A 26262-nucleotide genomic window follows, 5' to 3' on the forward strand; every position below is an offset into this window, starting at 1 on the left:
AGCGGTTAGGGTGCCACAATTGCCTTCAGCACCCCTCGCAAGGGTAAAAATAGAAGTCAAAGTGCCCCTTCCTAATAATTATCCAATGACCCGTGCATGTGTGTAGGCATTGGACGAGAACATGGTCTGGCTAGGCTCGATGTCCTTCACGGTCAAATAACATACCAACACTCACTATCAAGGATCATAAAGAATTGCCACAATACTGGAGTGCGAACAATACTCAAAACTGTACTGCAGCAAGAACCATCACCTTGCAGAGGAGGGGAGATGATGCAGCACTTCATTTCATTTGACAATTACATTATTATTATTGTTTTTCCAATAATTAGGATAATTAATGCAATAGAAAGAAATTCCAGTCCTTGGCAGGTAAAGAACCCAAGAATATAGTGACAAGGAAAGATCTTTCAACACAAACACTTTGCTCTTTCGCCCTGATCCTAATTGCTTATCTTTCATCTTTTTCAAGCACCAACCTACATCCTTGTATTCCTTCTTTTATTGGAATCTGATCTGGTTCGCCTTTGAATGTTTCAGCAGAGTCAATACTTCCTGCAAAACGCGGCAATTTATTCTGCTGTTCAAATGTTCAGTGAGCAAGTAATTCCTTAAGTTTAATTTCTGGCTTCTTTAGCTTACAATCACATCTTATGGTTCTCCTGTCCTGATATTGCACAATATATACCTCAATATCCACCATATCACGTGAGGCTAGAGTGCAGTTTGTCATGGAGTGCAGATCGGAACAGAGTGTTAAGCTGCGAGTTTGGTGAGCGAGGGAGTGAATCTTAAAGGTTAATCTCTTATTTCTATAAATTCTAGTCTTGTGTGCTTGCAATTAGCATTTAAATTTACTGTTTCAAGTTTTCAGTTTCTTCCAGGCTTGGGCAGGGCTAAGCAAGCTCTGTGCTGGAGAGCAGGTGAGAGTAATTAAGTGGTCTAATCTGGTTCTGTAACCGCCAGAGAGCTCACTTATTTAAATCTCAGCAGTATAAATAAGGGAGGCTAGAGTGCAGATTGGAATAGAGTGTTAAGCTGTGAGTTGGATGAGTGAGAGTTTCCATCTTTGGCAGCTTCCAGGAGAGCAGGAGCTAAAAAGCTGCACAAGAGGGGGCAGAGAACCAGCAGTGAGTATTTCTACATTCCAGTCATTAAAGTAAAAATAAGGTCTCTAGTTTAGAGCAAGTAGTGTTTAAAGGGAAGTAAGGTCCCTAGTGTATTTAATATTCTTTAATTTAAAGGGAGTGAATTAAGGGTAGGACATGGCAGGGCAGCTCGGCAGTGTGGAGTGCTCCTCCTGTGCTATGTTGGAAGTCAGGGACACTTTAGGTGTCCAGGGCGAACGCATGTGCAGGAAGTGTCTCCAGCTGCAACTACTCGAAATCTGTGTTTTGGAGCTGGAGCTGCAGCTGGAGTCACTGTGGAGCATCTGTGAAGCTGCAATCTTTGTGGATAGCATGTTTAACAAGGTGGTCACACTGCAGGTAAAGAGTGCACAGGCAGACAGGGAATGGGTGACCATCAGAGTAAAAGAACTAGGAAGGTAGTGCAGAAGTCCCCTGGGTCCATCTCCCCCTCGGACAGATTTTCTGTTTTGGATACTGATGGGGGAGATGGTTTCTCGGGAATGCAACAAGAGCCAAGTCTGTGGCACTGAGTGGCTCAGCTGCTCAGGGGGGGAGGAAAAAGAGTGGGAGAGCAATAGTGATAGGGGATTCTATCGTAAGGGGAACAGATAGATGTTTCTGTGGCTGCAGATGTGACTCCAGGATGGTATGTTGCCTCCTGGTGCCAGGGTCAAGGATGTCACTGAATGGCTGCAGGGAGGGTGAACAGTCAGAGGCTGTAGTTCACATTGGTACCAATGACATGGGTAGAAAGAGGGATGAGGTCCTGCAACAAGAATTTAGGGAGTTAGGTAGCAGATTAAAAAGCAGGACCTCAAAGGTTGTAATCTTTGGATTACTCCTGGTGCCACGTGCTAGTGAGTATAGGAATAAGAGGATAGAGCAGATGAATGCATGGCTAAAGAGTTGGTGCAGGAGGGAGGGCTTTAGTTTCCTGGATCACTGGGTCTGCTTCTGGGGAAGGTGGGACCTGTACAAGTCTGACGGGTTGCACCTGAACCGGAACGGGACCAACATCCTTGCGGGGAGGTTTGCTAGTACTGTTGGGGGGGGGGGGGGGGGTTTAAACTAACTTGGCAGGGGGATGGGATGTGGAGTGGAGCTAGAGTAGAGGGTGATGCACAGCCAAATATAGAGAAAAAACAAGTCAGCCTGGAAGGCAGAGCAAATATGTAACGGCACAAGAGAGTATGGCAAGGCTGGATGGCATTTATTTTAATGCAAGGAGTCTTGCGAGTAAGGTAGATGAATTGAAGATGTTGATAACACATGGGAGTATGATATTGTTGCTATCACAGAGACATGGTTGAGGGAGGGGCAGGTCTGGCAACTCAATATTCCGGGGTATAAAATCTTCAGGTGAGACAGAGGGGGGTGTAAAAGAGGGTGTGTCGCAGAGCGGACCTGCATGGGAACACTGAGCATCGGCGGCAGTTTAAAATCGGCGGCAGTGAGCGAGGAGCGGCCCTGCGTGGGAACACTGAGCATCGGCGGCAGTTTGAAATCGGCGGCAGTGTGAAATCAGCGGCAGTGAGTGAGGAGCAGCCCGACCAGAGCGGACCTGCGTGGGAACACTGAGCATCGGCGGCAGTTTGAAATCAGCGGCAGTGAGTGAGGAGCAGCACCAATTCAACAGCAGGGGAGAGAGGTAAAAAGTAATCAAAGTGTGACATCACCAGGAAGCAGGTAAGTGATTGGTTGGTGAGTATTTCTCTCTTTTTTTTTTAAACTTTAACTCTGGTTTATAGTTTCTAAGGTCTCTCTAGTGCAGCAGGGACTGTTGGTAAAGCAGTTAACTGGAGTGTAATTAGTGGGATTGATTAATTAATTGAATTTAAATTAAATCAAAGGGTCAGTCATGACAGGACAGCCGGGCCCCGTGATCTGCTCCTCCTGCGATATGTGGGAACTCAGGGTGACAACTACATGTGCAGGAAGTGCATCCAGCTGCAGCTACTGACAGACCACATTGCGGCGCTGGAGCTGCGATTGGATACATACTAGAGCGTTCACGATGCTCAGGACATCGTGAATAGCACATTTACGGAGTTGGACACACCGCAGGTAGAGGTTGGACAGGAAGAAAGGGAACGGGTGACCAACAGGCAGAGCACTAGGCGCAGGCAGGTAGTGCAGGGGTCCCCTGTGGCCATCCCCCTCCAACAGATACACCACTTTGAGTACTGTTGGGGGGGATGGCTTATCAGAGGAAGGCAGCAGCAGCCAACTTCCTGGCACCAGGGGTGGCTCTGCTGCACAGAATGGGAGGAAATAGAGGGGTAGAGCTATAGTAATAGGGGATTCAATTGTAAGGGGAATAGATAGGCATTTCTGCGGCTGCAAACGAGACTCCAGGATGGTGTGTTGCCTCCCTGGTGCAAGGGTCAAGGATGTCTCCGAGCGGCTGCAGAACATCTTGGAAGGGGAAAGTGAACAGCCAGTTGTTGTGGTGCATATAGGCACCAACGATATAGGTTAAAAGCGGAATATAGGGAGTTAGGAGATAAATTAAAAAAACAGGACCTCAAGGGTAGTAATCTCAGGATTGCTACCAGTGCCACGTGCTAGTCAGAGTAGAAATAGAAGGATACTTCAGATGAACACGTGGCTAGAAGAATGGTGCCAGGGGGAGGGATTCAAGTTCCTGGGACATTGGAACCGGTTCTGGGGGAGGTGGGACCAGCTCAAACCGGACGGTTTGCACCTGGGCAGGGCTGGAACCGATGTCCTAGGGGGAGTGTTTGCTAGTGCTGTGGGGGAGGGTTTAAACTAAAATGACAGGGGGTTGGGAACCTGAGCAGGGAGACAGAGGAAAGGGAAACAAGGATAAAAGCAAAAGATAGGAAGGAGAAAAACAAAAGTGGCAGTCAGAGAAATCAACGGTTTAAATCAAACATGGCCACAGTAAATAATAATTCTAATAGGTCTAAGCGTTAAAAAAACAAGCCTGAAGGCTTTGTGTCTTAATGCGAGGAGCATTTGTAATAAGGTGGATGAATTGGCTGCGCAAATAGAAGTAAACAAATACGATTTGGTTGGGATTACGGAAATGTGGCTCAAGGAAGGCCAGGACTGGGAACTCAACATCCAGGGGTATTCGATATTCAGGAAAGATAGGCAAAAAGGAAAGGGAGGTGGGGTAGCATTACTGGTTAAAGAAGGGATTAACACAATTGTAATGAAGGATATTAGCTCTGATGAGGTGGAATCTGTATGGGTAGAATTGAGAAATACTAAGGGGGAAAAAAACATTAGTGGGCGTGGTATATAGACCTCCAAACAGTAAGGCGGAGGTTGGGGATGGCATTAAAAGGGAAATTAAAGAAGCGTGCAATAAGGGCACAGCAGTCATTATGGGTGACTTTAATCTACATATAGATTGGGCCAACCAAATTAGTAACAATACTGTGGAGGAGGAATTCCTGGAGTGTTTACGGGATGGTTTCCTGGACCAATATGTCGAGGAACCAACCAGAGATCATGCCATCTTAGACTGGGTATTATGTAACGAGAAAGGATTAATTAGCAATCTTGTTGTACGAGGCCCCTTGAGTCGGAGCGATCATAATATGATCGAATTCTTCATTAAGATGGAGTAGTTGGCTCGGAGACTAAGGTCCTCAATTTAAATAAAGGAAACTACGATGGTCTGAGGAGCGAGTTGGGTAGGATTGATTGGGGGATGGCACTCAAAGGGTTGACGGTGGATAGGCAATGGCAAACATTCAAAGACCGAATGGATGAACTACAGAATTTGTTCATCCCAGTTTGGCATAAAAATAAAACAAAAAAGGTGACCCAACCGTGGCTAACAAGGGAAATTAGGGATAGCATAAGATCCAAGGAGAGGACATATAAATTGGCCAGAAAAAGCAATAATCCTGAGGATTGGGAGCAGTTTAGGATTCAACAAAGAAGGACAAAGGGATTAATTAAGAAAGGGAAAATAGAATGAGAGTAAGCTTGCAGGGAACATAAAAACTGACTAAAAGCTTTTATAGATATGTGAAGAGAAAAAGATTGAAGTCAAGCGTAGGTCCCTTGCAGTCAGAATCGGGGGAATTTATAATGGGGAACAAAGAAATGGCTGACCAACTAAATACATATTTTGGTTCTGTCTTCACAAAGGAGGACACAAATAACCTCCCAGAGATGCCGGGGAACATAGGGTCTGATGAAAGGGTGGAACTGAAAGAAATCAGTATTTGTAGGGAAATGGTGTTAGGAAAATTGATGGGACTGAAGGCCGATAAATCCCCAGGGCCTGATAATCTACATCCCAGGGTACTTAAGGAAGTGGCCCTAGAAATAGTAGATGCATTGCTGGTCATCTTCCAGAACTCGATAGACTCTGGAACAGTACCCATGGATTGGAGGGTAGCTAATGTTACCCCACTATTCAAAAAAGGTGGTAGAGAAAAGGCGGGGAATTATAGATCGGTAAGCTTGACATCGGTAGTGGGGAAAATGCTAGAGTCCATTATAAAAGATGTAATAGCAGAGCACTTGGAAAGCAGTGACAGGATCGGATAAAGTCAACATGGATTTACAAAAGGTAAATCATGCTTGACTAATCTACTGGAATTTTTTGAGGATGTAACTGGTAAAATAGATAAGTGAGAACCAGTGGATGTGGTGTATTTGGACTTTCAGAAGGCTTTCGATAAGGTCCCGCATAAGAGATTAGCGTGCAAAATTAAGGCACATGGGATTGGGGCAAGGTATTGACTTGGATAGAGAACTGGTTGGCGGACAGAAAGCAAGAGTTGGAATAAACGGGTCGTTTTCCGAGTGGCAGGCAGTGACTAGTGGGGTACCGCAAGGATCGGTCCTAGGACCCCAGCTGTTCACAATATATATTAATGATCTGGACGAGGGAATTGGATGTAATATCTCCAAATTTGCAGACGACACAAAGCTGGGTGGGAGGGTATGCTGTGAGGAGGATGTCGTGAAACTCCAGTACGATTTGGACAGGTTGGGTGATTGGGCAGAAACATGGCAAATGCACTATAATGTGGATAAATGTGAGGTTATCCACTTTGGTGGCAAAAACAGGAAGGCAGATTATTATTTGAATGGCAATAGATTGGGAGAAGGAGAAGTGCAAAGAGACCTGGGTGTTCTTGTGCACCAGTCGCTGAAGGTAAGCATGCAGGTGCAGCAGGCGGTTAAGAAGGCAAATGGTATGTTGGCCTTCGTAGCAAGAGGGTTCGAGTACAAGAACAAGGATGTCTTGCTGCAGTTGTACAGGGCCTTGGTGAGACCACACCTTGAGTATTGTGTGCAGTTTTGGTCGCCTTACCTGAGGAAGGACGCTCTTGCCATGGAAGGAGTGCAGCGAAGATTCACCAGGCTGATACCTGGGATGGCAGGAATGACGTATGAGGAGAGATTGTGTCGATTGGGCTTATACTCACTGGAGTTTAGAAGACTGAGGGGATCTCATCGAAACCTATAAAATTCTGTCAGGCCTGGACAGACTAGATGCAGGAAGGATGTTTCTGATGGCCGGGGGGTCCAGAACCAGGGGTCATAGTCTAAGGATAAGGGGTAAGCCATTTAGGACTGAAATGAGGAGGAATTTCTTCACCCAGAGAGTGGTGAACCTGTGGAATTCTCTGCCACAGAGGGCAGTAGAGGCCAGTTCATTAAATATATTCAAGAAAGAGTTGGATATATTTCTTAAGGCTAAAGGGATTAAGGGATATGGGGAGAAGGCAGGGACAGGGTACTGAATTTGGATGATCAGCCATGATCTCATTGAATGGCGGAGCAGGCTCGAAGGGCCGAATGGCCTACTCCTGCTCCTATCTTCTATGTTTCTAATCAAGGAGTCAATTACTGCTGTAAGGAGGGATGATATCTTAGCAGGTTCCTCTAATGAGGCCATATGGGTAGAACTTAAAAACAAAAAGGGGGCAAGCACTTTGCTGGGAGTGTACTATAGGCCCCCAACAGTCAGGGGGAGATAGAGGAACAGATATGTAGGCAAATCTCAGAAGTGTAGAAATAATCGGGTAATAATAATAGGGGATTTCAACTTCCCCAATATTAACTGGGATAGTCAGGGTGTGGAATTCTTAAAGTGCATCCAGGAGAGCTTTTTGAGCCAGCATGTAGAAAGTCCTAAAAGAAAGGGGGTGGTACTGGACCTAATTCTAGGAAATGTAGCCGGGCAAGTGGTAGTGTCAGTAGGAGAACATTTTGGTGACAGTGACCATAATTCGGTGAGTTTTAAGGAAGTTATGGAAAAGGACTAAGATGGACCGGAAATAAAGGTTCTAAATTGGGGAAGGCCGATTTTAATATGATAAGGCAGGACCTGGCCAAAGTGGACTGGGATCAGCTACTTGTAGGAAAATCCACATCAAAGCAATGGGAGTCTTTCAGAAAGGAAATAGAGAGAGTACGATGGCAACATGTTCCTGTAAAGGTCAAGGGTGGGACCAACATGCCCAGGGAACCCTGGATGTCAATGGATATGCAAAAATGGATTAGGAAAAAAAGGAGGCTTTTGGCAGATACAAAGGACTAAACAGTGGAAGCCCTAGAGGAGTATAGAAAGTGCAGGGGGTACTTAAAGAAATTAGGAGAGCAAAGAGGGGGCATGAAAAAACACTGGTGGGCAAAATAAAGGAAAATCCCAAGGTGTTTTATAAGTATAATAACTTGCTGGACTGCCCGGCGGTGCCGAGGGTTTTTTGAGGGCATGTTGTTGTTGGGAGAGAGAGCGAGAGAGAGAGACTGGGGGGAGAAGAGAGAGACTGGGGGAAGGGGGGGGGGGGGGGAAAGAGAGCGACTGGGGGGGGAGAGAGCGAGCGACTGGGGGGGGGGGGGGGGGGGGAGGAGAAGAGAGAGAGAGACTGCTGGATTTAGTTCGGGATTAGCCTGGAGAGAGAGGGAGGGAAGGAGCGCCTCAGGCCTGGCCCGATGGACCCCTAGGAAGGAAGAAGGCGAGCTCTCCCTCCCTCTCCCACCCCCTCAGTCTTTCCCTCCCTCACCCACTCTCTCTCCGTCCCCCTCTCTCTTTCCCCCCCCCCCTCCCCCTGTCCTCTTCCCCTCTCCCCCTGTCCTCCGAGCCCGGTGAGCCGAAGCCCCCGTGTGCGGATCAGCGCCTCAGGGCCGGCCGGTGCGTGGCCAAGCGCGTGAGGCCCGGCCCGACTCTCAGGTTCCGCTCCGGGCCGACGTTCACGCGCTCGCTGTCTCCCGACCGGCCAGCCTTTACCAAGATGGCGGCGATGGCTACGCACGGCCCAGTCCCGCCGCGCCAGCCTTTACCAAGATGGCGGCTATCACGGGCCGCTGGTTTGGAATCTGGCCCAGCGGGACGGGCGGTGCCGAGCTCGGGCGTGGCTGGCAAGGAGTGGCCGAGGCTTTGAGGCCTGCAGGCAGCTCATCCACCGCTGAGGGGGGGAAAGCCCGAGTCCCCTTTGCAAAAGGATTTTTTTTTCTTTTAAAACCAACTTTTTTTTTGCTGGAAATCTATTTCAAAATAAACACACAAAGTGGGAAAAATAAATCAATGGTTAGGAATCAAGATGGCGGCCACTCACCTCAGCTCAGAAGGATTAGGCCCGCCCACACACGCAATGAAACGCCCCCCGTGACACACCGATTGGTCAACCATCAGGTTAATCCCCTGTACGATTGGTCAACCATCACGTCACTCAACACTAATGAGTGGAATTTTGCCGTTTTTTGAACCTTTTTGTATACTGTCCGAACAATTTTTGTCTGACCAAAAAGTAACACAGACAGACAGACAGACAGATGATAACCAGGGACAGAGTAGGGCCCATTAGGGACCAAAGTGGCAATCTGTGTGTAGAGCCGGAAGATGTAGGTGAGGTTTTAAATGAATATTTTGCATCTGTGTTCACTATGGAGAAGGACGATGTAGACAGAGAAATCAGCAGGGGGATTGTGACATACTTGAACAAATTAGTATTGAGAGGGAGAAGGTACTAGCGGTTTTAACGGTCTTAAAAGTGGATAAATCCCCAGACGAGATGTATCCCAGGCTGCTGTGTGAGGCAAGGGAGGAGATTGCAGGGGCTCTGACACAAATTTTCAGAACCTCTCTGGCCACAGGGGAGGTGCCAGAGGACTGGAGAACAGCTAACCATTATTCAAGAAGGGTAGTAGGGATAAACCAGGGAATTACAGGCCAGTGAGCCTAACATCAGTGGTAGGGAAATTATTGGAAAAAATTCTGAGGGACAGAATTAGTCTCCACTTGAAGAGGCAAGGATTAATCAACGGTAGTCAGCATAGCTTTGTCAGGGGGAGATCATGTCTGACCAATTTGATTGAATTTTTCAAGGGAGTGACTAGGTATGTGGATGAGGGTAGTGCAGTTGATGTGGTCTACATGGACTTCAGTAAGGCTTTTGACAAAGTCCTGCATGGGAGACTGGTCAAGAAGGTAAGAGCCCATGGGATCCAGGGCAACTTGGCACATTGGATCCAAAATTGGCTTAGTGGCAGGAGGCAGGGGGTGATGGTCGAAGGTTGTTTTTGTGACTGGAAGCCTGTGTCCAGTGGTGTACCGCAGGGATTGGTGCTGGGTCCTTTGCTGTTTGTAGTGTACATTAATGATTTAGATATGAATGTAGGATGTATGATCAGTAAGTTCGCAGATGACACGAAAATTGGTGGGGTGGTAAATAGCGAGGAGGGAAGCCTCAGGATACAGGACGATATAAACGGGCTGGTCAGATGGGCAGAACAGTGGCAAATGGAATTTAACCCTGAAAAGTGTGAGGTGATGCATTTTGGGAGGATTAACAAGGCAAGGGAATACACAATGAATGGTAGGATCCTAGAAAGGACAGAGGATCAGAGGGACCTTGGTGTGCATGTACAGGAAACTTTCGTTTAAATGGAGGTTAAATATCCGGAATGCTCTATCCACCGGCAAAATTCAGGAGTTGGTTCAGATAACTTTTTTTTACTTTTTGTTGCTTTTTTTTCTCCATTTGTGGCTGTGCAAGCTTGTAGCTGAAGCTGTTGCTTAGCTACAGAGACGCTTGCAAGCTGCGCCGACTGTTTTGAAGCTGTTGCTAAGCAACAGGGTTTGTTGCTTCAGACTGAGCTCTGAGCTCCATATGTTTTAACATTAGCGCTCGTTTCTCCGGCAGTGTTGATCGACCGGCACCAGCTCGGTCCCGTCAGTGCCAGATACCAGAAAGTTTCCTGTACATAGATCCCTGAAGGCAGCAGGAAAGGTAGATAAGGTGGTTAAAAAGGCATATGGGATACTTGCCTTCATTAGCCGAGGCATAGAATATAAGAGCAGGGAGGTTATGATGGAGCTGTACAAAATGCTAGTTAAGCCACAGCTGGAATACTGTGTGCAGTTCTGGTCGCTACACTATAGGAAGGATGTGATTGCATTAGAGAGGGTGCAGAGGAGATTAACCAGGATGTTATCTGGGCTGGAGCGCTTCAGCTATAAAGAGAGACTGGACAGGCTGGGGTTGTTTTCCTTAGATCAGAGAAGGCTGAGGGGGGACCTGATTGAGGTGTACAAAATTATGAGGAGCATAGATAGGGTAGATAGAAAGGAACTTTTCCCCTTAGTAGAGGGGTCAATAACCAGGGGGCATAGTTTCGAGGTAAAGGGCAGGAGGTGTAGAGGGGATTTGAGGAAAAACTTTTTCACCCAGAGGGTGGTTGGAATCTGGAACTCACTGCCTGAAAGGGTGGTAGAGGCAGGAACTCTCAACGTTCAAGAAGCATTTAGATGAGCACTTGAAACGCCATAGCATACAAGGCTACGGACCAAGTGCTGGAAAATGGGATTAGAATAGACAGAGCTTGATGGCCGGTGCGGACACGATGGGCCGAAGGGCCTCTTTCTGTATAACTGACTCTATGACTTCATAATATAAGAACTTGCATCAAATATCACTCTTCCCCGGTGGCCTTTTTTTCTAATCAAATCAGACTTAGCTTCCTTCAAACCAAAAGGAATTGAAATATAGAATTACCTTTATTGCTACAACTGTGCACAGTACGCATCATGTAATGTAATCCTGTATGGCATTTTAACACCACTTGCTTGCACTTCTTTTCCAAGAATCTACTTTCTGCCTTTGCAACCATCTCTTACTATGGCTGGCAATGTTTTATTAACAACTTCATTTTGATTTTTTTGACTAAATATTGAAATTGATACAATCTTCCCATAATCTATTATGTTAAAAATGTTGAGTGGTCTCAAGATTCCATAGATACTGCACCTGTAGGTGGCAATGTGAACATAACAGACTATGGCCCAGATTTTGCAGTCAGTGGCGAAGGAACGGGGCTTGTCGTTCACCTCGCCGATAGCTGCCCACAAACTTTTTGTGGGCTTTACAGTGGAGACTTGCTCTAATCCAACGTCTGATTCAGTACGGCGCCCTCTACAGGGCATCTGGCCTCTGAGCAGGGAAAAAACAAGACTCTTCAACCAGATTGATGAATCTTCACTGACACACGCAGAGTCTAAACCAGAAAGTATAAATAATGTACAGAAAGCAGAATAAATAGTGGGAAAGACAGATGGGATTAAGAGAGAAAGAGATTAAAAAAAGACAGAGAAATAAAAACTTTAAAAAAAATCTCCAACACTAATTAACTTCTGAGATGGTGTGGTGATGCCGGTGTTGGACTGGGGTGGACAAATGTAAGAAGTCACAACACCAGGTTATAGTCCAACAGTTTTATTTGAAATCACAAGCTTTTGGAGTGCTGCTCCTTCGTCAGGTGAAGTGGAGAGATGACAGATGGAGACAAGCGAGTCCTCTGCGAATGAGCTGTGATAAATCTCGGAGTCGGGGCGGTGGCGGGGGGACGTCAGGAGATTTATCACAGCTCATTCGCAGAGGACTCGCTTGTCTCCTTCTGGCATCTCCACTTCACCTGACGAAGGAGCAGCACTCCGAAAACTTGTGATTTCAAATAAAACTGTTGGACTATAACCTGGTGTTGTGTGACTTCTTACATAACTTCTGAGAGAATGAGACTCCACACCTGTAAAATTAAATGTTCAGGGTCAGAGAGGTTGTTTGGCAGTAATTATCATGCCATTAAAAATTCACTTACTCCAGCATGAACCAGCCCTAATATATTCTGCCGTCTTTAGTGGAGAACTAGTGGGCAAGTAACTCAAGTTCATGCCATTGCATTGATTTCAGTGCCGAGACTATCAGCGGACTATAACAGCACACACTGTGGAGGAGCGGGGTATCTGACAGCAGCTTTTCGATTTCCCTGTTTAACTGCACGTGTGGACTCCGGAAGTTGTTGTCCGATTTACCCAGTTATAACGGTGAGCGCTGTTAGCCTCACCGTTATTATCTACACAAAATCCAGCCCTATGTGATAATTGATTATAATAGGATAACATCTAACTATGTGACACCCCCTCGCACAACTCTCAGAAATTGCAATTTCTTAAGGAAAAAGAAAAGTTGCATACCCAGCCCCCTAAGATATGTCCAATCGAGTAGAACATAACTGTAAAGTACTAAAGTGCTAAGAAAATATCTGCCTGCGCAAAGTATGGAAAGTGAGATCATCCAAGCAATGCTGGCCGACCAAACTCAATTGGCCGACTGCACGGATAAGAGGTCCCGTTACGGAAAAAGCGCCATATGTCAACTGAAATTGCAAGATTTTTTTTTTTCTGCTTTCAAATTAATCTCAGTCTCTAAAAAGAAAATCTCAGCCCCAAGAATTGTTCTCAAACTATTAACACCATGCCATTCAAGCAGTAAGCAGACGAAGCACGCACATGAACCACTGGAATGAAGAGTTCAAAGATGCTGGGAAGCACAAAGCCAAGAGCGACAACCAACAGACACTTGAAAAACTGTAGGCAAGCAACAGTGGCAACAATTAAGAAAACAATGCCAGAAAACCCCCCCTAACCCAAGCAACTGAACAAAGAATGCCAACACATTCAGCAGTCTACCCCCATTCAGCATAATTCACTCCACAGCCGAAGCTGAAATCCGGAAAGCAGCTCCCAACCAGTGTGTAAACCTACTGACTACTGGTTAGCAGAAACTTATTCCGCGAATATTGCCTTACTTCCCTCACTCTACTAAGCAGATATTGGTTCCAGACCCAACCCCATTACTGAGCAGACATTTTCTACAACACCATCACCTCAAACGCCCCTTAGGGATTGTTCCCCCTCTGCACTGAGCAGAAATGGTGTCAAGCACCCACCCTCATTGAGTAAATAGCCTGAACAACCACATCCCTCCACTGAACAGCGATCGTTCCCTCCCTGACTGAGCACAGATCATCAACACTACCAGGCCCCTCACCCAGCACAGATCAGGATACACCCGCTTAATTTAGCAGAAATTCAACTAAATCTTTGCCGCCACTGAAGGCAAACTTCGCCTTATCTGCCCCCTACTGAGGACAGAGGTCCTTCCACACCCCCTGTGCTGTGAGGGAAAACCTGGCCGCTCACCCTGTCCCCAATGAAGACAAAGCAGATCTTGCCTCACTCACCCCGCTCCTCCCTAACACAAACTGTCGTTTCCTCAAATAAGAACAAATCCTTCACATTGCTGAGGTGAAACTTGATCCCTCCAAATTGGAACGTATTCAGCCCTATTCCTGCCCCACTGATTAGTAACTCACCCCTCCGCTCAATAAAAAGCAAGTTCCCCCCACGCGCTGAGGAACAACTTGTGCCTCTCCTAGCCCCTTACCCAGAGACATATTTGCCTTTCTCTTAAAAGGAAAGGTCATGCTTGACCAACCTTACTGAATTCTTTGAAGTAACAAAGGGTGGATAAGGGTACTGTAATAGACGTAATATAGTTAGAATTTCAAAAGGCCTTCGATAATCATCAGCAAACTGATGTAAGCTGTCGTCTACAGTGCTATCAGGTGGCACTTACTCACCAATAACCTGATCACGATGCTCAGTTTCGGTTCAGCCAGGACCACTCGGCTCCAGATCTCATTCCAGCTTTGGTCCAAATGTGGACAAAGGAGCTGAATTCCAGAGGCGAGAGTGACTCCCTTGATATCAGGCAGCATTTGACCAAGTGTGGCATCAAGGCGCCCTAGTAAAATTTACGTCAATGGGAATCAGGGGGGCGGGGGGGGGGGGGGGGAAGAACTCTCAACTGGCTGGAGCTATACCTAGCACAAAGGAAGATGGCTATGACTGTCAGAGGTCAATCATCTCAGCCCCAGGACATTGCTGCAGGAGTTCCTCAGGGCAGCGTCCTAGGCCCAACCATCTTCAGTTGCTTCATCAATAACCTTCCCTCCATCATAAGGTCAGAAGTGGGGATGTTCGCTGATGACTGCACAGTGTTCAGTTCCATTCGCAACTCCTCAGAAAATGAAGCCGTCTATGCCCACATGCAGCAAGACCTGGACAATATTCAGGTTTGGGCTGATAAGTGGCAAGTAACATTCGTGCCACAAAAGTGCCAGGCGATGACTATCTCCAACAAGTAAGAGTCTAACCACCTCCCCTTGACATTCACGGCATTACCATCGCCGAATCTAACATCAATATCCTGGGGGTCACCATTGACCAGAAGCTTAACTGGACCAGCCATATAAATAATGTGGCAACAAGAGCAGGTCAGAGGCTGGGTATTCTGTGGTGAGTGTCTCACTTCCTGACTCCCTAAAGCCTTTCCACCATCTACAAGGCACAAGTCAGGACTGCGATGGAGTGCTCTCCAACAACACCCAAGAAGCTCAACACCAAACAAGACAAAGCAGCCCACTTGATTGGCACCCCATTCACCACCTTCAGCATTCACTCCCTCCAACACCGGCGCACCATGGCTGCAGTGTGTACCATCTACAAGATGCACTACAGCAACTTGCCAAGGCTTCTTCGGCAGCATCTCCCAAACCCACGACCTCTACCACCTAGAAGGACAAGGGCAGCAGGCGCATGGGAACACCATCACCTCCAAGTTGCACACCATCCTGACTTAGAAATAGATCACCATTCCTTCATCGTCGCTGTGTCAAAATCCTGGAACACCCTCCCTAACAGCAATGTGGGAGTACCTTCTTCACAAGGACTACAGCGGTTCAAGAAGGTGACAATTAGGGATGGGCAATAAATGCTGGCCTTGCTAGAGATGCCCACATCCCGGAACAAATTTTAAAAAAGGTACCACATAGTAGACCCATGACTAAGGTCTGAACATGTGGCATCAAGGGACAAGTAGCAGAATGGTTAGAAAGCTGGCTACAAAACAGAAAACAGAGATGGGGTTAATGGTAGTTACTCAGACTGGCTACGGTTGGGACACAGATCGGTGCTGGAACCACTGTTGTTCACCATTTACATAAACAATTTGGACTTGGGAATCCGAAGTACAATTTCAAAATTTGCGGACGACACCAAATTGAGGTGTAGTTAGTACAGAGGAAGACTGCGACAAAATACAGGAAGGCATTAATAAACTTGGAGAATGGGCGTGTAATTGGCAAATTAATTTCAATATACAGGAAACTTTGTGATATCCGGCACCGACGGGACCGGCGTGTTGCCGATCTATCAAAACTGCCGGACATACAAAGTTAATGTTGAAGCATACGGAGGTTTTCATCTCCGTATCTGACAACAAACACTGTTGCTTAGCAACAGCTTCTAAAGAGTCGGCTGCAGCTGCAAGCGTCTCTAGCTGAAGCTGTTGCTATAGCTACAGACCTTGCAGTGCCTGACTGGGGGGAAAAAAAAGAATGAGAACTAAAAAAAGGTATAGAAAACGGCTCCTGATTTTTGCCGTTAGATCGAGTATTCCGGACATACAACCTCCGGATAAACCAAAGTTTCCTGTAGATAAGTGTGAGGTGGTACATTTTGGTAGGAAGAACAAGGAGGCCATATACTCCTTGGAAAATGGGGTAGAGGAGCAGAGGGATCTGGGGATACAGATACCTAAAAGTAGTGATGCAGGTTAATAAGGCCATACAAAAAGTAAACAAAGCACTTCAGATAAAGAGGAAATGTGTGACACTGAGCCAGAGCCCATAAAGGAAGGAATAGGAGAATATGTTGATAAGGTTAGATGAAGACAGGTGGGAGGACGCTTGTGTGGAGCATAAACATGGGCATGAACCTGTTGGGCCAAATGGTGTGTTTCTGTGCTGTAAATACAATGTAACATTATGCAATATCTGCACAATCCACAAGACTGGGGAGAAAACCTATCCTTTGTAATAGACCACCTCCCAATCCCCGAGAAGAAAAACACACTCCTCTCATTTCCTTCCCCCACCAGAGATGTAATTGCATCCCATCCAGTGACACCCAACATTTCCCTATTCACTGTTTCCTCTCCTCCACCCCAACCCCTCACCTTCACTCTCCCTCTTAGCAGACACTTCCCCCAACCCTCCCTGCAATGTGAAGATATGGGCTCTGGCCCAGTGTCACACATTCCCTCTTTATCTTCTCTTGCTCCTCTCTCCTTCTCGCCATCTACATACCCCTATTCTCTTCCTCTGCTCTCCCTCTTCCCCTACCTGGGTTCAGTTATTGCACTGATTGCTAACCTTGGGCAAAACGTGGTAGAGCAGATCACTCGCTCATTGAAGAACCTGCCACATTTTCATCCCACTGAAAACAATGGACAAACTGCTCCGACAGGATATCACCCAAGCAGCAAAGTTGATCATTACGCCAAATGAGTGAGGATTTTTTTACCTTTTTTATTCGTTCATGGGATGTGGGCGTTGCTGGCAAGGCCAGCATTTATTGCCCATCCCTAGTGCCCTTGAGAAGGTGGTAGTGAACCGCTGCAGTCCATGTGGTGAAGGTACTCTCTCAGTGCGGTTAGGGAGTTCCAGGATTTTGACCCAACGACAATGAAGGAATGGCGATATACTTCCAAGTCAGGATGGTGTGTCACTTGGAGGGGAACTTGGAGGTGGTGGTGTTCCCATGCGCCTGCTGCCCTTGTCCTTCTAGGTGGTAGAGGTTGCAGGTTTGGGAGGTGCTGCCAAAGAAGCCTTGGCGAGTTGCTGCAGTGCATCTTGTAGATGGTACACACTGCAGCCACGGTACACTGGTGGTGCAGGGAGTGAATGTTTAAGCTGGTGGATGGGGTGCCAATCATGCAGGCTGCTTTGTCTTGTTTGGTGTCGAGCTTCTTGAGTGTTGTTGTAGCTGTACCCATCCAGGCAAGTGGATAGTATTCCATCACACTCCTGACTTGTGCCTTGTAGATGGTGGAAAGGCTTTGGGGAGTTAGGAGGTAAGACACCCACGGCAGAATACCCTGCTCTTGTAGCCACAGTATTTATGTTTTTTTTAAAAATTCATTCATGGGTTCTGGGCGTCGCTGGCAAGGCCAGCATTTATTGCCCATCCCTAAGTGCCCTTGAGAAGGTGCTGGTAAGCCGTCTTCTTGAACCACAATGTCGGATAGATGCCAGTGTTATAGCTGTACTGGAACAGCTTGGCTAGAGGCGAGGCTAGTTCTGGAGCACAAGTCTTCAGCACGATAGCCGGGATGTCATCGGGGCCCATAGCCTTAGCTGTACCCAGTGCACTCGGCCGTTTCTTGATATCACATGGAGTGAATCGAATTGGCCAAGACTGGCTTCTGTGATGGTGGGGGCCTCAGGAGGAGGCTGATATGGATCATCCACTCGGCACTTTTGGCTGAAGATGTTTGCAAACACTTCAGCCTTGTCTTTTGCACTCACGTGCTGGGCTCCACCATCATTGAGGATGGGAAATTCATGGAGCCTCCTCCTCCCGTTAGTTGTTTAATGGTCCACCACCATTCACGACCGGATGTGGCAAGACTGCAGAGCTTTGATCTGATCCATTGATTGTGGGATCGCTTAGCTCTGTCTATAGTGTGCTGCTTCTGCTTTTTAGCATGCATGTAGTCCTGTATTGCAGCTTCCCTGGGTTGGCACTGCATTTTTAGGTATATCTGGTGCTGCTCCTGGCATGCTCTTCTACACTCCTTATTAAACATAAAAAACCTGCAAAAGGACATAGACAGGCTAAGTGAGTGGGCAGAGATTTGGCAGATGCAATATAATGTTGGAAAGTGTGAAGTTATGCACTTTGGCAGAAAAAATCAAAGAGCAAGTTATTATCTAAATGGAGAGAAACTGCAAAGTGCTACAGTACAAAGGGATCTGGGGGTCCTGGTGCATGAAACACAAAAAGTTAGTATGCAGGTGCAGCAGGTGATCAGGAAGGCCAATGGAATCTTGGCTTTTATTGCAAGGGGGATGGAGTATAAAAACAGGGAAGTCTTGCTGCAGTTATACAGGGTATTGGTGAGGCCACACCTGGAACACTGCGTGCAGTTTTGGTTTCCATATTTAAGAAAAGATATACTTGCTCTCGAGGCGGTTCAGAGAAGGTTCACTCGGTTGATTCCAGAGATGAGGGGGTTGACGTATGAGGAAAGGTTGAGTAGGTTGGGACTCTACTCATTGGAATTCAGAAGAATGAGAGGCGATCTTATCGAAACATATAAGATTGTGAGGGGGCTTGATCGGGTGGATGCGGGGAGGATGTTTCCACTGATGGGTGAGACGAGAACTAGGGGGGCATAATCTAAGAATAAGGGGCTGCGCTTTCAAAACTGAGATGAGGAGAAACTTCTTCACTCAGGGTAGTAAATCTATGGAATTCGCTACCCCAGAGAGCTGTGGGAGCTGCAACATTAAATAAATTTAAAATGGAGATAGACAGTTTCCTAGCAGATAAGGGAATCAGGGGTTACGGGGAGAGGGCAGGGAAGTGGACGTGAGTCTAGATTCGGATCAGCCATGATCCTATTGAATGGCGGAGCAGGCCCGAGGGGTCGTATGGCCTACTCCTGCTCCTACTTCTTATGTTCTTCTGTAAACCAGGGTTGGTCCCCTGGCTTGATGGTAAATGGTAGTGAGTGATATGCCAGGCCATGAGGTTACAGATTGTGGTGGAATACAATTCTGCTGCTGCTGATGGCCCACAGCGCCTCATGGATGCCCAGTTTTGAGCTGCTAGATCTGTTCTGAATCTATCCCACTTAGCACGGTGGTAGTGCCACAAAACACAATGGAGGATGTCCTCAGTGTGAAGACGGGTGGTCACTGCTACCAATGCTGTCATGAACAGATGCATCTGCGACAGGTAGATTGGTGAGGACGAGGTCAAGTGGGTTTTTCCCTTGTGTTGGTTCTCTCACCACCTGTTGCAAGCCTAGACTGGCAGCTATGTCCTTCAGGACTTGGCCAGCTCGGTCAGTAGTGGTGCGACCGAGCCACTCTTAGTGATGGACATTGAAGTCCTCCACCCAGAATACATTCTGTGCCCTTGCTACTCTTAGTGCATCTTCCAAGTGGTGTTCAACATGGAGGAGTATTGTTTCATCAGCTGAGGGAGGGTGGTAGGTGGTAATCAGAGGAGGTTTCCTTGACCATGCTTGACCTGAAGCCATGAGACTTCATGAGGTCCGGAGTCAATGTTGAGGACTCACAGGGCCACTCCTTCCCGACTGTATACCACTGTGCCGCCATCCCTGGTGAGTCTGTCCTGCCGGTGGGACAGGACATACCCAGGGATAGTGATGGAGGAGTTTCGGGCATTGGCTGATAGGTATGATTCTGTGAGTATGACTACGTCAGGTTGTTGCTTGACTAGTCTGTGGGACAGCTCCCCCAATTTTGGCACACGTCCCCAGATGTTGGTGAGGAGGGTTGATTTTGCAGGGTCGACTGGGCTGGGTGTGCCGTGTCTGTAGCTGGTGCCATGGTTGATGCCGGGTGGTCCGTCCGGTCTCATTCTCATTACAGTATTGTGTTTCGTAGCGGTTTGTTACAAATGAGTGGCTTTCTAGGCCATTTCAGAGGGCAGTTAAGAGTCAACCACATTGCTGTGGGTCTGGAGTCACATATAGGCCAGACCACGTAAGGACGGCAGATTTCTTTCCCTAAAGGACATTAGTGAACCAGATGGGTTTTTACGACATTCCGATAGTTTCATGATCTAAATTACTGATGCTAGCTTTTTATTCCAGATTTATTTAATTAACTGAATTTAAATTCCCCAGTTGCCGTGGTGGGATTTGAACTCGCGTCTCTGGATCATTAGTCCAGGCCTCTGGATTACTAGCCCAGTGACATTAACACTATGCTACCGTTGCCATGTACAAGTACAACACTGGCATCTATCCGACAATGTGGAGAACTGCCCAGGTATGTCCTGTCCACAAAAAGCAGGATAAATCCAATCGGCTAATTACCACCCCATCAGTCTACTCTCAATCATCAGCAAAGTGATGGAAGGTGTCATTAACAATGCTATCAAGCGGCACTTACTCACCAATAACCTGCTCACTGATGCCCAGTTTGGTTTCTGCCAAAGCCACTCGGTTCCTAACCTCATTACAGCCTTGGTCCAAACATGGACAAAAGAGCTGAATTCCAGAGGTGACGTGAGAGTGACTGCCCTTGACATCAAGGCAGCATTTGACCAAGTGTGGCATCAAGGAGCCCTAGTAAAATAAGTCAATGGGAATCGGGGGTTAAACTCTCCACTGACTGGAGTCACACCTAGCACAAAGGAAGATGGTTGTGGTGGTTGGAGGTCAATCATCACAGCCCCAGGACATCACTGCAGGAGTTCCTCAAGGCAGTGTCCTGGGCCCAACCATCTTCAGCTGGTTCATCAATGATCTTCCCTCCAACACAAGGTCAGAAATGGGGATGTTCGCCGATGACTGCAGTGTTCAGCGCCATTCGCAACTCCACAGATAATGAAGCAGTCCATGCCCACATGCAACAAGACCTGAACGACCTTCAGGCTTGGGCTGATAAGTGGCAGGTAACATTCGCGCCACACAAGTGCCAGGCAATGACTATCTCCAACAAGCGAGAATCTAAGCACCGCACCTTGACATTCAACGGAATTACCATCGCCGAAGCCCCCACCATCAACATCCTGGGGGTCAGCATTGACCAGAAACTTAACTGGACCAGCCACATAAATACTGTGGCAACAAGAGCAGGTCAGAGGCTAGGCATTCTGCAGTGAGTGTCTCACCTCCTGGCTCCCCAAAGCCTTTCCACCATCTACAAGGCACAAGTAAGGGGTGTGATGGAATACTTTCCACTTGCCTGGATGAGTACAGCTCCAACAACACTCTAAGCTCGACACCATCCAGGACAAAACAGCCCGCTTGATTGGCACCCCATCCACCACCTTAAACATTCACTCCCTGCACCACAAGCATACCGTGGCTGCAGTGTGTACCATCTACAAGATGTACTGCAGCAATTTGCCAAGGCTTCTTCGGCAGCACCTCCCAAACCGCGACCTCTTCCACCTAGAAGGACAAGGGCAGCAGGCACATGGGAACACCACCACCTCCAAGATCCCCTCCAAGTCCCACACCATCCAGGCTTGGAAGTATATCGTCGATCCTTCATCGTTGCTGGGCCAAAATCCTGGAACTCCCCACCCAAAAGCACTGTGGGAGTACCTTCACCACGCGGACTGCAGCAGTTCAAGGCGGCGGCTCACCACCAACCTCGAGGGCAATTAGGGATGGGCAATAAATGCTGGCCTTGCCAGCGACGCCCACATCCCATAAACGGAAAAAAACACACAAGGATAGGCACTTGGGTGTTTTCGCCAATGTTCATGTAAATTTTCTGTTAATGTGTTGTCAAACATTGAAATCTTTATTTTCAACACTTTGCGTTCTTGGACAGATTTGTGTGCACATTTGGAAGTGGCTTAGTGAGTTGCAGTGAATGGTGACACATAAGGGTACCCCTCCCGCCCCCTACAATTGTGATGAGTGTAAAAGGAATGGCTTGGGCATTGTAGGGATGCTTTATGGTGTTGGTATGGGGTGGTGCCAACCTGGCGCATCATTGGCATCCAGGGTGTGCTGCATCAAGTGGTAAATCTGGCCATGGTGAGGCCATCCCTGGTCTCCCGGGCAGCAATGTGGTCAGGTGCTGATGTCCTGTGTAGCATCAGCTGATTGTGAAGAAGGTTGGTACTGCTGGTGTTGGGGCTGAGCGTGGTGGGATTCTGAGGACCAAGGTGACATTTTTCAAGGGCTGATGGAATAGATGGCAGGTGAGGTTAAGATGACAGAAGCGATCTGTCAATGGCGAGAGAGGTTGTTCCAATGAGGTGACACTGGATAGAGATTGCTCTAAACACTTACTCGCTGCATTAAGCTCAATCTGTCTTCCAAATGCAGTAAGCAACAGCTTCTAACCTTGGAAAGTGAAGACCTATGAAATGGGAGCTTTTTCTAGACTATTTGCAGCTGTCAAGTTAGTAAATCATCCCATGCTGACACAACACCCGACCTCCTTACCTGACGTGATCCCCGAGCAGCGAGGAAGCCCTTGGCGCGCTCTAAATATCTAAAGGTAAACTTAAAATAATACTTAATTGCCCCATAACAATCCAGCTAATGGTCTAAATTGCCTCCCCTGCCGCTTGGTGTCGGGTTTGTTTAGCGCTGACAGACCCGACACCTGGAAGAATAGCATGGAGGCGGGTTGACTGCGTGTTCCCGACTCGCTGTGAAGCATTTCAAATTTCACAGCTGACCCGCCTCCGATCGCGTCCACTCGGCACCAGTAAAATTCCAGCCTGCGTGTTTCAGTAAAGATTCTTCAATCTGACTGGTTGAGGAGACACGCCACTGCTTGCCCTGTTCGCACAGGTCCCAGATCCCCTGTAGAGGGTGCCATATTGTTTCTGCTCTCTATTAACTACAAATCCCAGTGCAACCTCTTATTGGTTAATTTCAGTGATTGATGGCTGGTGACATCACCAATAAAAAAGGAAGCAAGTGCCCCCTTTTAAAAGGGGCACAACGAATAAACTAAATTAGTTCAAATTTAAAGTAAACTTAAACAAATTAAATTAACATTTTGTTTCGGTTGGGGGCGGGGGGGGGGTGGTGATTAAGCACTCCAGTCCCTCCGATGCCCATTGGTTGCAGAAGGCCAAAATCGCAGTGCAAAAGCACACAAAGTCTGTGGGTAAGTGCAATGAACAGCAAGCGCCATTTGTTCGCCGCTGACCGCAAATTCCGGGCCATTAACATTCATTAACTGTTTACACTACAATATGCATATGGTTCTCTGTGTATATTTACAAAGAGGATATTGCTAAAGGTCTTCGTCAAGTTGAGTGAACCTGTGATAGCATTTTTACGTTAATAGGTTGATAGAGTTTACAACTCAAGAATGGGACACAGCAACTTGTCATTTTTAAAAATAATGTAAGTCTAGTACAAGTAAGTCAATTCTGAAGTTTGGTTTAAAAACATGAATATATCTGGTAATTGGGCTAAAACATTTGTATTGAAAAACAACCAACCAAATACATCTCCTTTTTAGTGGCACCAGGACAAATGTCAAACCATAACTAAATGATTTACTTTCAGGAAGTTCATTCAGAAATAAAATTTACATTTTTAACAGTAGAAAGCCTATATTAAAATTCACCTTTTCTCTCTCCCCCATTCTTCACATCAAATTTTGTTGATTTCCAGTTTAGGAGAACAATGTTTTTCAAGAAAATAAAATGCTCTTGCAATTGTTATTCACCACACTATAGCCCAATTAATATTTTGACTTTTAAAAAAGGAGTAGCTGAAGTTATATTTGTATAGATGATCATATTCTACGGTTCTATTAATACAACCATACTATTTGGCCTCAAGTTCTGGAAATATTAGAGGTATATATCGCAAGAGTGTCAAGGAGCTATATAATTGCTTCCTTTTTAAAATGGACTCTCATTCTTTTGAGTATTTAGGAAAAAAAAATCTTTTCTTTATGATAAACCCTCATGGCCCGGCATATCCCTCACTCTACCATTACCATCAAGCCGGGAGATCAACCCTGGTTTAACGAAGAGTGCAGGAGAGCATGCCGGGAACAGCATCAGGCATACCGAAAAATGAGGTCCTGGTGAGGCTACAACACAGGACTACTTGCATGCCAAACAACGGAAGCAACATGCGATAGACAGAGCTAAGCGATCTCACAACCATCGGATCAAATCAAAGCTCTGCAGTCCTGCCACATCCAGTCATGAGTGGTGGTGGACAATTAAACAGCTAACAGGAGGAGGAGGCTCCAAAAATATCCCCATCCTCAATGATGGTGGAGCCCAGCACGTGAGTGCAAAAGACAAGGCTGAAGCATTTGCAACTATCTTCAGCCAGAAGTGCCGAGTGGATGATCCATCTCGGCCTCCTCCTGAGGTCCCCAGCATCACAGATGCCAGTCTTCAGCCCATTCAATTCACTCCACGTGATGTCAAGAAACGGCTGAAGACACTGGATACTGCAAAGGCTATGGGCCCGGACAACATTCCGGCAATAGTACTGAAGACTTGTGCTCCAGCACTAGCTGCGCCCCTAGCCAAGTTGTTCCAGTACAGCTACAACACTGGCATCTACCCGGCAATGTGGAAAATTGCCCAAGTATGTCCTGTCTACAAAAAGCAGGACAAATCCGACCTGGCCAATTACCGTCCCATCAGTCTACTCTCAATCATCAGCAAAGTGATGGAAGGTGTCGTCGACAGTGCTATCAAGCGGCACTTACTCAGCAATAACCTGCTAACTGACGCCCAGTTTGGGTTCCGCCAGGGCCACTCAGCTCCTGACCTCATTACAGCCTTGGTCCAAACATGGACAAAAGAGCTGAACTCAAGAGGTGAGGTGAGAGTGACTGCCCTTGACATCAAGGCAGCATTTGATTGAGTGTGGCATCAAGGAGCCCTAGTAAAACTGAAGTCAATGGGAATCAAGGGGAAAACTCTCCATTGGTTGGAATCATACCTAGCACAAAGGAAGTTGGCTGTGGTTGTTGGAGGTCATTCATCTCAATCACATGACATCACTGCAGGAGTTCCTCAGGGCAGTGTCCTAGGCCCAACCATCTTCAGCTGTTTCATCAATGACCTTCCCTCCATCATAAGGTCAGAAGTGGGGATGTTTGCTGATGATTGCACACTGTTCAGCACCATTCAAGACTCGTCAGATACTGATGCAGTCCGTGTCCATATGCAGCAAGACCTGGACAACATTCAGGCTTGGGCTGACAAGTGGCAAGTAACATTCGCACCACACAAGTGCCAGGCAATGACCATCTCCAACAAGCGAGACTCTAACCATCTCCCCTTGACATTCAATGGCATTACCATCGCTGAATCCCCCACTATCAACATCCTGGGGGTTACCATTGATCAGAAACTGAACTGGACCAGCCATATAAATACTGTGGCTACAAGAGCAGGCCAGAGGCTGGGAATTCTGCAGTGAGTGTCTCGCCTCCTGACTCCCCAAAGCCTTTCCACCATCTACAAGGCACAAGTCAGGAGTGTGATGGAATACTCGCCACTTGCCTGGATGAGTGCAGTTCCAACAACACTCAAGAAGCTCGACACCATCCAGGATAAAGCAGCCCGCTTGATTGGGACTCTATCCACCACCTTCAACATTCACTCCCTCCACCACCGGCGCACTGTGGCTGCAGTGTGTACCATCTACAAGATGCACTGCAGCAACTCGCCAAAGCTCCTTCAACAGCACCTTCCAAACCCGCGACCTCTACCACTTAGAAGGACGAGGGCAGCAGACGCATGGGAACATCACCACCTACAAGTTCCCCTCCAAGCCACACACCATCCTGACTTGGACCTGTATCGCCGTTCCTTCACTGTCGCTGGGCCAAAATCCTGGAGCTCCCTTCCTAACAGCACTGTGGGTGTACCTACACCATATGGACTGCAGCGGTTCAAGAAGGTGGCTCACCACCATCTTCTCAAGGGCAATTAGGGATGGGCACTAAATGCAGGCCTAGCCAGCGACGCCCACATCCCATCAATGAATTAAAAAAAAATATAGGTGGTACATCTTCTGTCAAGTAGACTCCAAGCTTAAATGCTACTATGTCTGACACTGGCCTGAGAAATGGGACCCAACTGCAGCTGAGTGAGAATATACAAACTTAGTACTCACCACTGAAGAAGAAAGTGTATTGAAATATGCATATTTATTTGGCAGATTGCTGGCAGCAGAATCTTATTATTAATTATTGCCTTGCCAACAGTGCAAATTATGGAACGGGTGAA

The 26262-nt window shown here is 47.1% G+C and overlaps 1 protein-coding gene across 2 annotated transcripts in view; it reads right to left on the reverse strand.

The window, feature by feature from the left end:
* Positions 1-26262, reverse strand: part of zcchc14 (zinc finger, CCHC domain containing 14) — a 126372-nt gene that overhangs the window by 91234 nt on the left and 8876 nt on the right. The window lies entirely within an intron of this gene.

This window comes from Somniosus microcephalus, chromosome 6, assembly GCF_052327205.1.
Source record: "Somniosus microcephalus isolate GS21.2 chromosome 6, FLI_Smic_1.0, whole genome shotgun sequence".
Lineage (NCBI taxonomy): Eukaryota > Metazoa > Chordata > Chondrichthyes > Squaliformes > Somniosidae > Somniosus > Somniosus microcephalus.